Source organism: Condylura cristata, unplaced genomic scaffold, assembly GCF_000260355.1.
Source record: "Condylura cristata isolate star-nosed mole 26May11 unplaced genomic scaffold, ConCri1.0 scaffold00015, whole genome shotgun sequence".
NCBI lineage: Eukaryota > Metazoa > Chordata > Mammalia > Eulipotyphla > Talpidae > Condylura > Condylura cristata.
This window is the reverse complement of record NW_004567116.1, coordinates 26,879,750-26,893,159: the sequence shown is the minus strand read 5'-3', so window position 1 is coordinate 26,893,159 and position 13,410 is coordinate 26,879,750. Positions and strand designations below refer to the sequence as shown.

Here is a 13,410-nt window from a genome sequence, read left to right as displayed (position 1 = left end):
CTCTGCAATAAATATGCATAACCATGTGCGCTGTATAAATTCTTTATACATGTTTATTTTAACAAAGAAAAACTTTGCTTAAGAGACAAAACACCAAGTAATGCATATTAAATTCTAGACAAATCCACTACATACTCTGTGTTTAGTACCAAAGCTTCATCTGGCCCTACATTCAACATATGGTTTATGGTGTCAGCAAAAACAACCACAGACTCACAGGGGAAATGTCAGATGACTGCAGGGATACAGTTCTCAAGATCAATCTGCTCACGGACACCAACACAGATACCATGAGCTCCCAGGAATCTGACTTCTGGGTTTCCTCAAAGAGGGAACTTGTTCCACGAGGAACAAGTTGTACTACCAGAACGAGGAGTGGCCCCATTCAGATGCACCGTTTCCTGGCTTCATGGCTGCAGTTCCTTTGTCATGGATGCCCTGTTCCTTACATTACTGGCCTGCTAAGTTGTGACTCAAGGTAGAGTCCAGTTCATGTATGCCAGTTGTGACTCCTTTCTCAACTCCCCAATTCTCCAGAGAGAAGGAGAAAACCCACCCTGCTGAGGGCCACCATTACTACTGTTCTCACCAACTACTCAATTCCCACTTAACAGAGAGGAAATTAGACTCAGATTTCTTCACTTGACCAGCCCAGGATCACACAGCTAAGCCACCTCTCTTTCTACCAGCTTAAGGCTCCCCTGTGCACTGGTCACCCACACTGGCTCCATGTCCTGGGACAGCCACTCAGCACTCTCCCTTAGCTTGTGCAGGAGTAGACCAAAAAAAAAATAAAAAGCCCACATTCCCAAGACCCACAAAGTATCCAAACTTGGAAAACTGTCCATGCACCTCAGCTAAGTAGGATTGACAACTAGGCTGCCTTAGCAGGGAGAGCCCCAAGAAGCCAGAGCATGAGACTCAAACTTTTCAAGGGACTCCAAGCATTCTTCTGATGGCAAGTTGCTATCTGTAAGACTACAGAAAGAACTGTTATCACAAATCCAACAATGGCCTCTTTCTTATCAGATAAAACATCTCAGAATCTTCTCTGCTATTGATTATTGATGTCCGAGACAGGCAGGACTGCCAGAATATGGCACTGCCATTATTATATCTCCAATAGCAATTCAACCATTCTCCTTACATAGCACTTTTCACCTTCAAAGCACTTTACCAAGATTAACTAATTAATCTTCATCCTCCCTGGGGAGGCCATAGACATTCTATTAGAGACAAGCCCAGAAACCAGGACGAATGGATGTCCAGGCTTTGGTCTCCAGCCCAAAGCTGCTGTTCAGTCAGGTGTGTGCTCTCTGAATATGCCTGTTTCTCCCCCAAAATATACTCTGCATCAGAATGCTTGCAGAAGATGGCAGGACTCTTTCATTTTCCATTGTCTCTTAAACAGATAGTTCCGGCCACCCCCAAGTGTCGGGTACATTCACAGATGCTATTTCCATGAAGCCTTGTAACAATTCTAAGTCGTACAGGTTATAAAGTTCTTTTACAGACAATGCTAAATTACTTGAGCAGTTAAATGATTTGGTGAAGTCCACACAACTAACAAGTGATGGAATCAAAATTTAGACCAACATCTCCTAACTCCAAGGCCAGTGGAAGCTGCGGAGACTGCATGGTTGCTGTCGTGGACTGACGAGACAAGCTGACACAACAGCCCTTCTCACAGTGTTTGAGAAGTAGGAAAACCCAGGCTAAGTGGCTATGTTCTGTGTACCCTCCAGCTTTCCTCACAAAAATGGCCTGCGTCCCAAGAGTCCATGAAGAGCTCAGGACTATAAGCACTGAAATAAAAGCTTTAAGCACAAGTATTATGATTTTAGGCCACTCAGAGTCAAAGAAAACAATGAATTCAAATATAGAAAATGTTCATGCATATACTGTAGATAATGTGTTTCTCAAGCTGAAGCATGCTGTCAAATCCAAGCAAGTGCAGATCACAAATGTAACGAAAGAATCTTTTCCTTAAAGAATTATATGACGTTAATTTAAAAAAAATAGATATACTAATATCATTCAAAAAACATAGGTATGCATCTCCAGATAAATGGGAGAAATGATAAAAAGCATAAAATAAAGTCTGAAAGTAAACGATCATTTAAAGGAAAACGTTCATGTAAGAACTAACACATAGAATAAATACAGAGCCAAAAAATATACATGGCAAAAGGTCCAAGTAATGTAGAAAACAGCAGGGGCCAAATGAGTGTAATGACAAAGAACACCTGAGGAGCTTGGAGAAGCTACCCAAGGATTCAGGCTAGATGGCCCTGGAAGGCTGGATGGGACAAGGGGCATTTAAGATGAATTCCTGGAGAGTAAAAGAAAATGGGAGACTATTCGAGGAGTGGGGAGATGGATGAAAATGACAAATCCAAAGGCAGAAGGTGGGCAGGTGGAGACTGAGCAGGGATCATGCAGGAGTGGGAGACAGAGCTGCTAAGTTGGGGGTCCAGATTGCACTTCCATGTCTGGAGTCCCTAAATCCATTTGCTTGCATTCTCCTATCAGTAAAATATTTTTTGACATGTTACTGATATAGGCATGCACCTGTATTATACACATCTGCACCTGTATTATACACATCTGCAAACTATACATGCCTTTACTTAAATATATGCAGTGTAAATCATACATTAAAAAGTAGAAAACTGGCCCTCCCTGGTGGCACAGCGAATTAAAGCACAGCACTAAGAAGCAAAAAGCCACTTCAGCATGAGTTCAATTCCCACCCTGGAGGTGACCCACATGGCATGCAGATCTCTCCTGACCCGCCCGCTGCTCCCCTCAGCAGTGTACTTCATTGATCTGCCTATTCTGCTCCCCATTCTGTCTCTGGTGAAGCCTCTCACCTCCCCTGCACCTCTGGCCTGAACCCCAGCTCTGTATGCATAAATAAATAAATCTTTAAAAAAAAAGTAGAAAACTAAAGAATGAGAGAACCATCAAAAAAGTCTTAATTCTCTCTTCCCACACCCTGGCACTGCACACTCACTTCAGGGACTGCTGCTAGACAGAGCAGGGGAGAGTGCAGACTGCTGGGCAAGGTTGAGTCCTGATGAAAGGGGTCTTTGGGGCTAGTATGTCTGGCAAAGATTGAAGGGAATCAGGAACAATAATACTCAAAAGTTACAGGTCCCTCCACAGCATTTACTGTGCCTAAGCATTCTATTCTAAGAATTCTCTACATACTGTTCAAACGTTCTCTATATCATAGTACCCTGACTACCCCTCCAAACAACCCTGGAAGACAGATACTCTTACTAGAGCATTTTACTGGGAATGAGGCACTTACCCAATCACAGAGGTAGTTAAGTAAAAAATGAAAGGAAGAAACGAAACACTACCTTGTTTACAGTAACACCAGCCTCTGAGGTATCAGAGCTAAAATGAGGGTTGAAGTCACAGGAGGAAACAAAAGTAAAAATTTGCAAGGGTTGGCACCCCATTAGACCTGAGAGAAAGGAAACAGGAGGAAATAAACACCAGTCTGAGGTTTCAGGATTTCAAGGTTAGCAGGAAGGCAATGGCACTGTTAAAAGAATTAGACAAAGGGGCAGGTGTGCTTGATCAGGGGTCTCAACAGCGGGAATCATGGAACCTTGTTTCAATATCAAATGATTCACTCTTCTGGGGTCTTCTGCAAACATGACATCAAACAGTCAATAAAGAGGGAGTGCATGGCAGAAAGTCTATTAGGTGGAAAGCATAAAATATAGATGGAGTGGGGGAAGATGGGGGGGCTCTGAAGTCAGAGGAGACTCAGGAAGGTAGGTGGATGATAAGTATTTAAGGAGCCAGCTTCCTTCACCATCCATCTGGGGGCTACCTGGAATGATAGTAAAGGCAAATGCTAAGGTCAAGGAGCAACAAGCCACTTGCAATATCTGAGCTCCTCAGGAAAGAGCAATTTCTACTCTAGGGAAATTTCTATTTCTAGGGAAAGAAGCCCTGTCGGTAGCAAGAACATAGACTATAGTGTAATATAAAGAATATCCATATTTTCTTGATAAAATTCATCCCAAAAGGGAACAGAATCTCATTGAAAATAACAAAATGGGGTTAGTGAATAATGGTGTTATATTAAAAAAACTGTGGCTCCAGTAGCAAAAAGGTCTATAACTAACTTCTGTAACTCCTCCTCTTCTGTTATGTGACAAGGACTGGTGAAATGAAAATGACCAAGGACTGGTCGAGCACAGAACTAATGGCCTGAGTCATCCAGCTTAGGATGGAAAGAGCTCAAGTGCCAGAGGCAGTCACACAAACCACCTCCTGCTCCCCTCTGTCCCCAGTACCCCTGATCCTGTTCATCTAGTCAACTTCTACTTACTCTTGAACTCTGGTGAGCCTCAATCCAGATCAGATCCTTCCGTGCAACATCTCTCAGAGCCATGGGTTCCTCATCCCATGAGGAAGCACTTCCTTCAGTTATAAATGTACACTCATTAGGAGGACTATTTCATTAAATGTCTCCTCGTCAAGAGAGCCAGCTCTTTGATAGCAGGAACTATTTTTGCTCATCCCTGAAACCTAGCGTAATGCCCAGAACAAAGCAGGTGCTCAAGAAAACACTTGTTACCTGAATGAACAAATGAACATATGAATCTAACTCTCTCTACCTACCTAATTCTTGCTCACCACTACTGAACTTTGGCGTCTGTAGGCTCCATAATCTTAAACAAATTACTCAACATCTGCAAAACAGAGATAATAACATCTAACTTGAAGAGTTGTTGCAAGGATACTTTTGTATAAAGCACATGACACATAATAAGTAGTACATGTTAGCCAGTACTACTATTATTCTCCCAAACTGAACATCACAGTCTTATCAAGGATTTCCACAGTTCCACCCACAGTTTCTACCAATTTGTCAAATCATCTCCGCCAACTCCCATCTACTGATGTCTTAGGGTCAATTCCTCTACTCACTGAGAAGGGGAAGAGCACTGAAGGCTCTATTGTAGAATTTTGGATTTCTAAAAGATTCAAGCATAGTATCTGGCATATCAGAAACATCTTAAGTACTACACAATATGAATAAATTAAGACTAAGAAAAAGGAGCGCAATGAAGAAGAACGATGAAATAAGGTGAGCTAAAGACACTTTATTTACCCTAAGATCAGAAAATACTCCTGGCTTTTTTCCTAAGCTGCATGACCTTGAGTAAGTCCCCTTTCTCCCCAAGGCCTCATTTCCCCATCCATAGACCGAGCAGACTGAAATAGATGGCCTCTGAAACATCTCCCCGATCTAAAGTCGGAGATGACCTCTAAAGCTCCTTGTGTCAAAATGAGTGATATACAATCTCATTTTATTGGCACCTTTTGGAATACTTGGTCTAAATGTGACATCCACTCTAATATCAAAGGCTACTAATATAGTGAACAATTGAAGCAGAAGTCAGTGCTTGACAGTCCATTTACAAAAATAATACAAAAAAAAACCTTTTAAATTTGTCCAAGTCTTTAGTCGTATCGTGAACAGTATCGCATAACAAAAGTTCTGAAGTTTTTAAAAAGTTAATAATCCAGGAGTAAAGCTTCTAAACATGACAGAAAAAAGCAACCTGCAAAGAGAATGAACAAAAGCATAAAGGACTCAGGAGAATGTATTTACTCAGCGTTGACTCTCCACAGAACTATTTTGGCCACTACCAGTAAGCTATATAATTTAATCAGCCCTGAGTGATTGTGGGGATCCCCTTTTACAGAAAAAGAAACATCACACAAGTTGAATGACTTCCTTAAGATCACACAGCCAGTAAGAAGCAAAGCTGCAATAAAAATGATGATGATAGCTAATATTTTGAGGGTTACATATTTCAAGCCAAATCTTTGCATGATTGCCTCATTTTGTTCTCAAAAACGCCCTTGAGTAGGCATGACGACAGTCCTCAAATTTCAGGTGAGGAAATTAAAGCAAAGCAAGGTCAGGTCTCAGCTCACAGTCACACGGCTGTCAGTGGGAGAGCTTGGACACGACCCAGAAGCCGGGCGCCAGAGTTGGTGTCCCCAGGCACTGCCCTGCAGACATCACACCGGTCCACTTCTCACCAGGTCTTCAAAAATGCCCCTTTACTAGGACTTCAGGAGGTGGCTTCCAGTCACCAGGCGACACGAGTGGGCTCGGGACACTAAGAGAGCCTGGCCTGTGAGTGACGGTGAGCTTCTTCCTCAGTCCACACAGCAAAGACCGGAACCCCACAGCACACCGGTGTCCCACACGGCCACGCCATTTCACCACTGGCTCTGTGAGCTGTCCTACTGGGGACACCGTGGTTAAGAGGCAGCACAGGCTGCACCCTGAGGAGCCCCCTGCAACCTGACACAGCTGGAGAACCCTCTACACCACACAGGGCTGGGGTTCCCAGACAAAGTTGAGAGGAATGGCTTCTCCTCCCTAGCCAGATGAAGGTGTCTCAGAAAGCAGCTGTTGCTTTGGCTCCCTTGGCCTCCACTCAGTCTCTCTCCAAGAACCTATGTTCTCCCAGTGCTGGCAAACTGCCCTGTTGTCAAGGCCATGCCCATTTCCTCCCAGTGGGCCTTAGAGGCCATGTCATGCTGGTTATCTACTTGTTCCACCAACACAGCTCCTTCTCACCCTTGAGGCCGGCTCAGGCGCCACCGCCTCCCTAGGGCTTCCCATTAGTCGCACCTCAAGGTAAGTCCTTCCTTGGTGTGGCTGGCATGGAGCATGTGCCTCTGCGCCAACAGCTATTCTCTGCCACCAATAAGAGGTTTCTGATGGCATGCCTTATGCTGCCCACTGCATTAGTCCTGGTTCTCCAGAGAAACAGAACCATCAGGAACTACACAGAGAAGTTTCTTATGGCAGTGGCTTGGGTGATGATGGAGGCTGGCGAGCCCGCCCTCTGCAGAGCTGATGGCCCCATCTGAATGCAGCTGGGCAGGAGAATGTGCTGGTACTCTTGTTCAATTCAGGCCTCAGCTATTGGCTGAGACCCCCCACATGAGGATGACAGTCTGCTTCGCTGGGTCCTCTGATACAAATGTTAATATCATCCAGGGGCACCTGTATGGGAACACCTAGGATAATGTTTATGAAATATCTGGGTGCCTGTGGCCCAGAAGAGTTGACACATAAGATTAACCATAACATCCAGCGCAGGTGGAGAACGTGGGTCTTTGTCCTTCTCTCCCTATTCTCCATAGCACCTGCACAGGGCTCGGCCCAAAGAGGTGATCAGTGTTTGTAGAAAGGAAACAGAGGCCAGGCTTTTGTCAGGGACTTTTATATGCCACCAAAGATGCCAGAGACCATTCCAGCCAACTACCCAGAAAAAGAGGAAAATAAATAACTTTTCCAAGTCACACAGGTGACTTAGAACAGAGCCAGGTATTCAATACAATAGTCACCAAATAGTTACTGAGTACTGACTGTCCACCAGGTGCTGGCCCAGGTGCCAAGGGCCCCAGTAATGCACAAAACAGACCAAACTCCCTCTCTTTGTGAAGCATATATGTTAGTGGGAAGCAGGCAATATACACAAGAGATAAAAAAACACAGAAGGAGGGGCCTTCCTGGGGGCACAGGGGTTAAAGACAAAGCGTATCAAGCTATTGCCAGCCACTACAGCGCGAGTTTGATCCCTGCCCAGCCAGGGAGGTGACCCACATGGCGCAGCAGACCTGCTGCTCCCCTTTGGAATGTACTTCAGTCCATCTGCCTGTTCTGCTCCCCACTCTGTCTCTAGTGAATCCTCTCACCCCTGCACCACTGACCTGCACCCCAGTTCTTACATGTATATATAAGTAAATCTTTAAAAACAAAAAACAAAAAAAAAAGCACACACATACACAGAGAAGGCAGAGCCTCTGCCAAGACTATACGTGCTACAGAGAAATACAGCACAGGAAAGGAGAAAGGCAGAGCTGAGCAGGCGGCGGCCCAGGACCAGCTCCTGCCTTCATCTGGGTTTTCCCCTATGGCACAGCACCTTTTTGAAAGGAAGAATCAGAAGTTTAAGAGATCTCAGCCAATTCACTGTGGTAATGAAACTTGCTCTACCTAACTCTCAGGATGATGATGAAAAGGGAGCCAATAAACATCTCTGCAAACTCTCAGCTCTCACTACACCCTTTCTCCAAAGTTGGTTGGCAAAGAACCATCATGGGAGCCTTCACCGTGCGCCCCTGTTGGGGGGCAGGGGTGCTCTGGCTGAGTGCCTGTGCTCCTTCTCCTCTGGGCCCAGAAGCACGCCAGGCTGTTAGTCATACCTAGCAGCCACTTGGCACCCAGAGAAAAATCTCTGATTGAGGCCGGGGCCTCTGCAGATGTTCCGACTCATTTCACATTCAAACTCCAAAGCTTCTTCGCACACTTTTAGAGTCTTATTAATAACATTTTAAAATGTAGATTGCTGCCTAATCTTAGCTGCGTAATTAAAAAAATAATCTTGCTTCTCTCCCTCCCAGCAAGAAAGGCAACTATACCCCAGGGTTTCTGCAGCTAAGAATCACACCCTGCAGAAAAGCTAGTGGGAGGCTGGGGGCAGGGGGGCCCACTCAGGTGGGGGCTGAAGCCAAGAAGTGACTCTGATCCCTTGATTTAGAAAAAGTGAAAATGAAGCTAAAGGAGGGAGATGATCTGTCCAAGGACTCACGATGTATTTTGACAGACCCAAAAGCAGAATCCCAGTTTCTTGATTCCCAGGAGAGTCTGCCTGCTGCCTTGTGTAAAGAAAAAGAAGGAAGCTGGCCTCTAAGTTCTTGGTGGGTAGAAATCACATCTGTGTGATTCTCCTTATGCAGTGAGCACTGCTGACCTGGCAAAAGAGCAGGAGGTTTCACATGTTCAAGATTAGGAGAACAAGTTCAGAATTCTTTACATTCGATTCAGACTTAAAAAGAGTCTGAACAAGAAGGAACCTCAGGGCACTTCCAACCTGTCTGCTTCTAGCTGAGTAAAGTAAGGTGTGGTAAAGAAAGTGACTTACTACCAAGGGTCGAACAGAGTTGAAGCAAAGCAAGATTGGAACCCAGGCCACCATGACTTCAGGAGATCCTGTCCACAGCTTCTTGAAAAAGTAGCAGTACACCTCTCAAAGTTTCCACTGCTACTACATCAGCTAATCACCAAAGGCTTCCTGGGCCCCCCAGCAGGGAAGACCAGGGACGGATGAGGTCCACAATGTCCTCCCTGCCTATCCCCTGGGGTGGCTTATTGGAAGGCACAAGGGCTGGGAAATGGAAAGACAAATATCCCTAGTTCTGTCTCCAGGGGGTTCTCTTCTCCCTACCTAGAACTACCATCCTGACCCTGGACTTCACTTCAGCCAATGCCCATTGCAAAAGATTATCAGCAGTTTCCATCTCTGCAAAGGTACAAAAAAAGAAGGTGGGGGGGAGGCCAAGCACCCAGCTGTTGGTGAGGCCATGCGGATGACGATGACTCAGTGCCCAAGCTGGAGGCTGATACTGGGAAGGAGACTTGGGAGACAGCAGGGCCGAGGGAAAGCCACAGCTCCCAAACACGCCTGGGCCTGCAGAGAGGAGCCCTTAAGCTCCTCCAGCAAGATCCTAGCCTTGTTGTGGGAACACAGCTCCCCCTGCAGGCCATAATCCCTAAACTGGGGCCAGTAAATCCCGCAGAGCTCAGGTATGGTAAGCACTGTTTTACTGGAAAGCCAGGGACCAACCCCTGAAGCCCCAGGAGATCCCTCAAGCCCCAGAAATACTATGTGTATCCTCAGCTCCCAAAGAGAATTTGTCCGTCAGTCAGTGGAAGGCCCAAATGAAGATCTTTAAAAAGAGGAGATAAGGGTGCCTTCCAAATTTGGGGTGGGCAAATAATTCACCCAAAGGGCAGGAGCAAGGAGAGGAGCAGGTCTGTCCCAGAATGCTAACTTGTGGACAACTATTGTGAACATCTTTGGACACAACTTTGGGTGGTTCCTCTAAATCTGCTATTTACCCCCTGAAACTCTCCCAGTTTCTTCATGAAAGGTGGATAGAGAAGACCTATTGTGGGCCTACTAGAGCTGGACTCAAGGACAGGGGAGCGGTCTCCCATCCCCACGTGAGGGAATGACAGCGAGGGTGAGAGCTGAGAAGCAGGTGAAGGTCAGGAAGAGTTTGTGGAAGTGATGTCCACTCGGTGGACTGAGGATTTGTCACTTGCACCAAGCAGTAGCCGTAAGGAGCACAGCCTGAAGAGGCGACTGGACAAAATCCACTGTGAGCTCACACTCACCAAGGACAGGAAGGTAACTAGGGGTCGTGGAGTCCCAGTGGTTTCAATGTGGAGGCTGCTGGAGGCTGAGGATCAGAGTCCACTGCCAAGGCTCTCCAGGACCTGTGGCTGTCCTCAAAGTGATCATCTGGGTACCTGGCCTCATGGTATGGCCACCAGGCCACCTCCATGGTGGGACAGCCTGTCTTTCCCTTCCACGTCTGCTAATCTCCCTCCCACACTGCTCCTGGCTCCCATCTGTCCCTTAGGACCCAGAAAAGCTACCCACTACCGGCACCCCACCTGCCAAGAAACCCCAAGTCACCAGTGTGACCCTGTGCATAAGCCTGACACTGTTCTAGAAACCTCCCAGGCATCCACACTGAGTCACAGCAGACACGCCAAGAAGCAATGCTACAGGGCCTCTCCGTGGAGAGGCTGGCTTTCCCAGGGCCAGGAACTGAGAAAGGCATCTGCTACACAGGATTTTTCATTTTACAGGATCAGCTCCAACCAAATCAGCAAAGCACTGTTACTATGGACCATCTGCCAGGACCCGGAAACAGCCCTGTTATATAAAGGGGTGTAATGAAATTTATTAAAGTGAATTCTTTCTCCACAAAGAAGACAAGGCACTTGAAGTCTCTCTTAAGAGGGGCGATGAAGTCGGGGTGGGGAGGGGAAGGGCAATGAAAGGAACCCACTGGGTTCTAACCCTGGCTCTGCTCTCCGTTAACTGTGGGCCCATCTCACTGCATTTCTGTTTCTCAAATTTCAAATAAAAATGAGGTATACCCTTCCTGCATTAAAATCCTATGACTTAATATTGCTTTCACCAAAATGTCAAATATATATATATATGTGTATATATATATATATATATATATATATATGTGTGTGTGTGTGTGTATATATATATATATGTACAACATAAGCTTACTTTGATATTAATTTTGTCCTGTAGGGTTAATTTTAATTTTCTCTAAAAAAAAATAGAGCAGTGCCTTTATACTTACGAATTTAAAAGAGGGAAGGGATAAGTAGGAGCCACTGACTCAGGGTAGACTGAATGAAGGAAAAACCAAAGGCTAGAACCTTCCATCAGTCCAGGAAAGAAAGGCTCAGGCAAAGCTGCAGGGTGAACAACACCCTGTGCACCAAGAGATTTCCAGTTCACATAGTCTTTTACTTCCATGACCTTACCTGGGCCTCACATCTCCTTGAAAGCTGACAAGCTGATCCCCATTTCACAGTACACAAGGGAAGTAACTAGAAGGAGTGAGTCTGTCTCTCTTGACTTCTCTTCAGTTTCCTTATATGTAAAATGGAAGTGACTGAGCGTTACTGGGCAAAATTTACATATGGGTTAAGTAGATGACTGTGTAAAGCCCTGGCAAAATGCCTGGCACGCGGCGTGTCCTTGATAGATGTGAGTAACCCTTTCCCACACACTTCCATCTCCTCGGGGAGGTGTGGGAGAAGCCCCAAAGCTACTCAGCATCAGAAGAGCTTTGAGACAGAAGGCGACATAACAGCTTCCTGAGTGAGTGACCTTCCACAGAGCCTGGGAGGTCTTCCCAGGAGTCAGGCAAAGAGGTAGATTTCGTCAGTCCCTACCAACCTTGTCCATTCTAAGTCACCCCTGCCCCCGGCCTGCCATGGGAAGGGGCTCCGAGGACCCAGAGCGCCTTCAGATCAGTCACAGGAAGCGTGAAGCTCTAGCTGAGGAACCCTGAAGAGCCACGCCACCTGAGGCAGGGCCTTTCCACCAGTGCTCCTGTGTCATCTCAGCCCTCCAGTCCTGCCACCACAGTACAACCTGCCGCAGCATCTCCACAGCTTACAGAACAAAGCTTGACTAAAGACTCGCGGTCATTATGCTTGAGTATTTCCAGTTTCTTCGCATTTGACCTGGCCTTGAGTTAAGCAAACAACATCGGGGCACTTATCCTGCTTCTATATCTTTGCTTGAAGTATTCCTTCCACCAGAAAAGCCCTCCCATCCCTTTAACCAATTCAACAAGACTTTGCTGAACAAGGTTTTGTTGAATAGAGTGAAGAAATGAAGGCGGAATGTATGGATGAGTGAAGAATATGATATTATTCCTGTGAGGCAAACAAACTAGAGACTTTCAGTATCATTTTAAAAGTGAAGAAATTGAGGCCCAGAGAAGTTAAATGACTTGTCCAAGATCGTGTAGTATAAGCAGCAAGTTAGAACTTGAACCTGGCTCTTTGGGGCAATTTTGCCCTCATCAGACACCTTCCTATGCTAAAGTCTCTTGAATTAGGAAAAAGTTGATTCAAGATTCCTCAAAATGGGCCACTTCCCTCTTGGCACACATGAGAGAGTGCTTTAAGGCACTGGCTGTCACTGCGACTATTGGGTGTTTGTTCCCCAGAATCAAAGTCCCCGAGAAAGGGCAAGCAGAGTGCCATCTGTCAGGAACCTAAAAATGATGGCAAATTACAGGTCAGTCACTTAATGCTTACTTTTAGAAAACTCCTGGAACAAATCAATCCCCACCAGGAAAGAGGAGGATCCCTTGAATGGAAGCTGAGCCCTCTGCCAGGGACCGCCAAGCCCTTCCCAGAACCATCTGGTGAGTGAGCAGCATGGGTGGGCCTCTGCCTGCTGTGGACGATGAGGAAGCCAGGGATCCAAGGCTAGGCCTTGCGGACTTGCAGGCCAAAGCTGGCCTTAAAGCCCTGGGGCACCAGGCCTGGCTTGTGGCCTCGGGGAGCTGAGGCTCTCTGCCCTGGGGTCTTTGAGATGGTGGAAGAGGACAGGGCCACAGGCTGATCTCCTGAGCACAGCCACTAAAAATGGCATAGCTTCCACCTCCAAAAGCTCCAGCTGTCCCACACCACTGGCACTCACTGGGCCTCTCTCCTCTGTGCCAGAAGATCCAGGTGTAAATAAGACAGGCCAAGTCCCTAACCCTGGGGGCTCACATCTGGTGAGAAGGGAGTGACAACAAATAAGGAAGCACGTGATCTATGGGTTCATAGAGTGAAAATTGCTACAGTGGAAAATAAAGCACACCAGAGAGGAGACCGCAGCTGAGAGGGCAGCGAGGGCTCCACTCAGGTGTGGACAGGGAGAGCCTCTTAAGGGGTGACAGCTGGTCAGAAAGGGCAACAAGTACAGGTGAGGATTGGAGCCAAGCACTCCTGGTGGGGGGGGGGGG

At 46.4% G+C, this 13,410-nt stretch overlaps 1 protein-coding gene across 1 annotated transcript in view; it reads right to left on the bottom strand.

Moving 5' to 3' along the window:
• Positions 1-13,410, bottom strand: part of SERGEF (secretion regulating guanine nucleotide exchange factor) — a 192,827-nt gene that overhangs the window by 148,621 nt on the left and 30,796 nt on the right.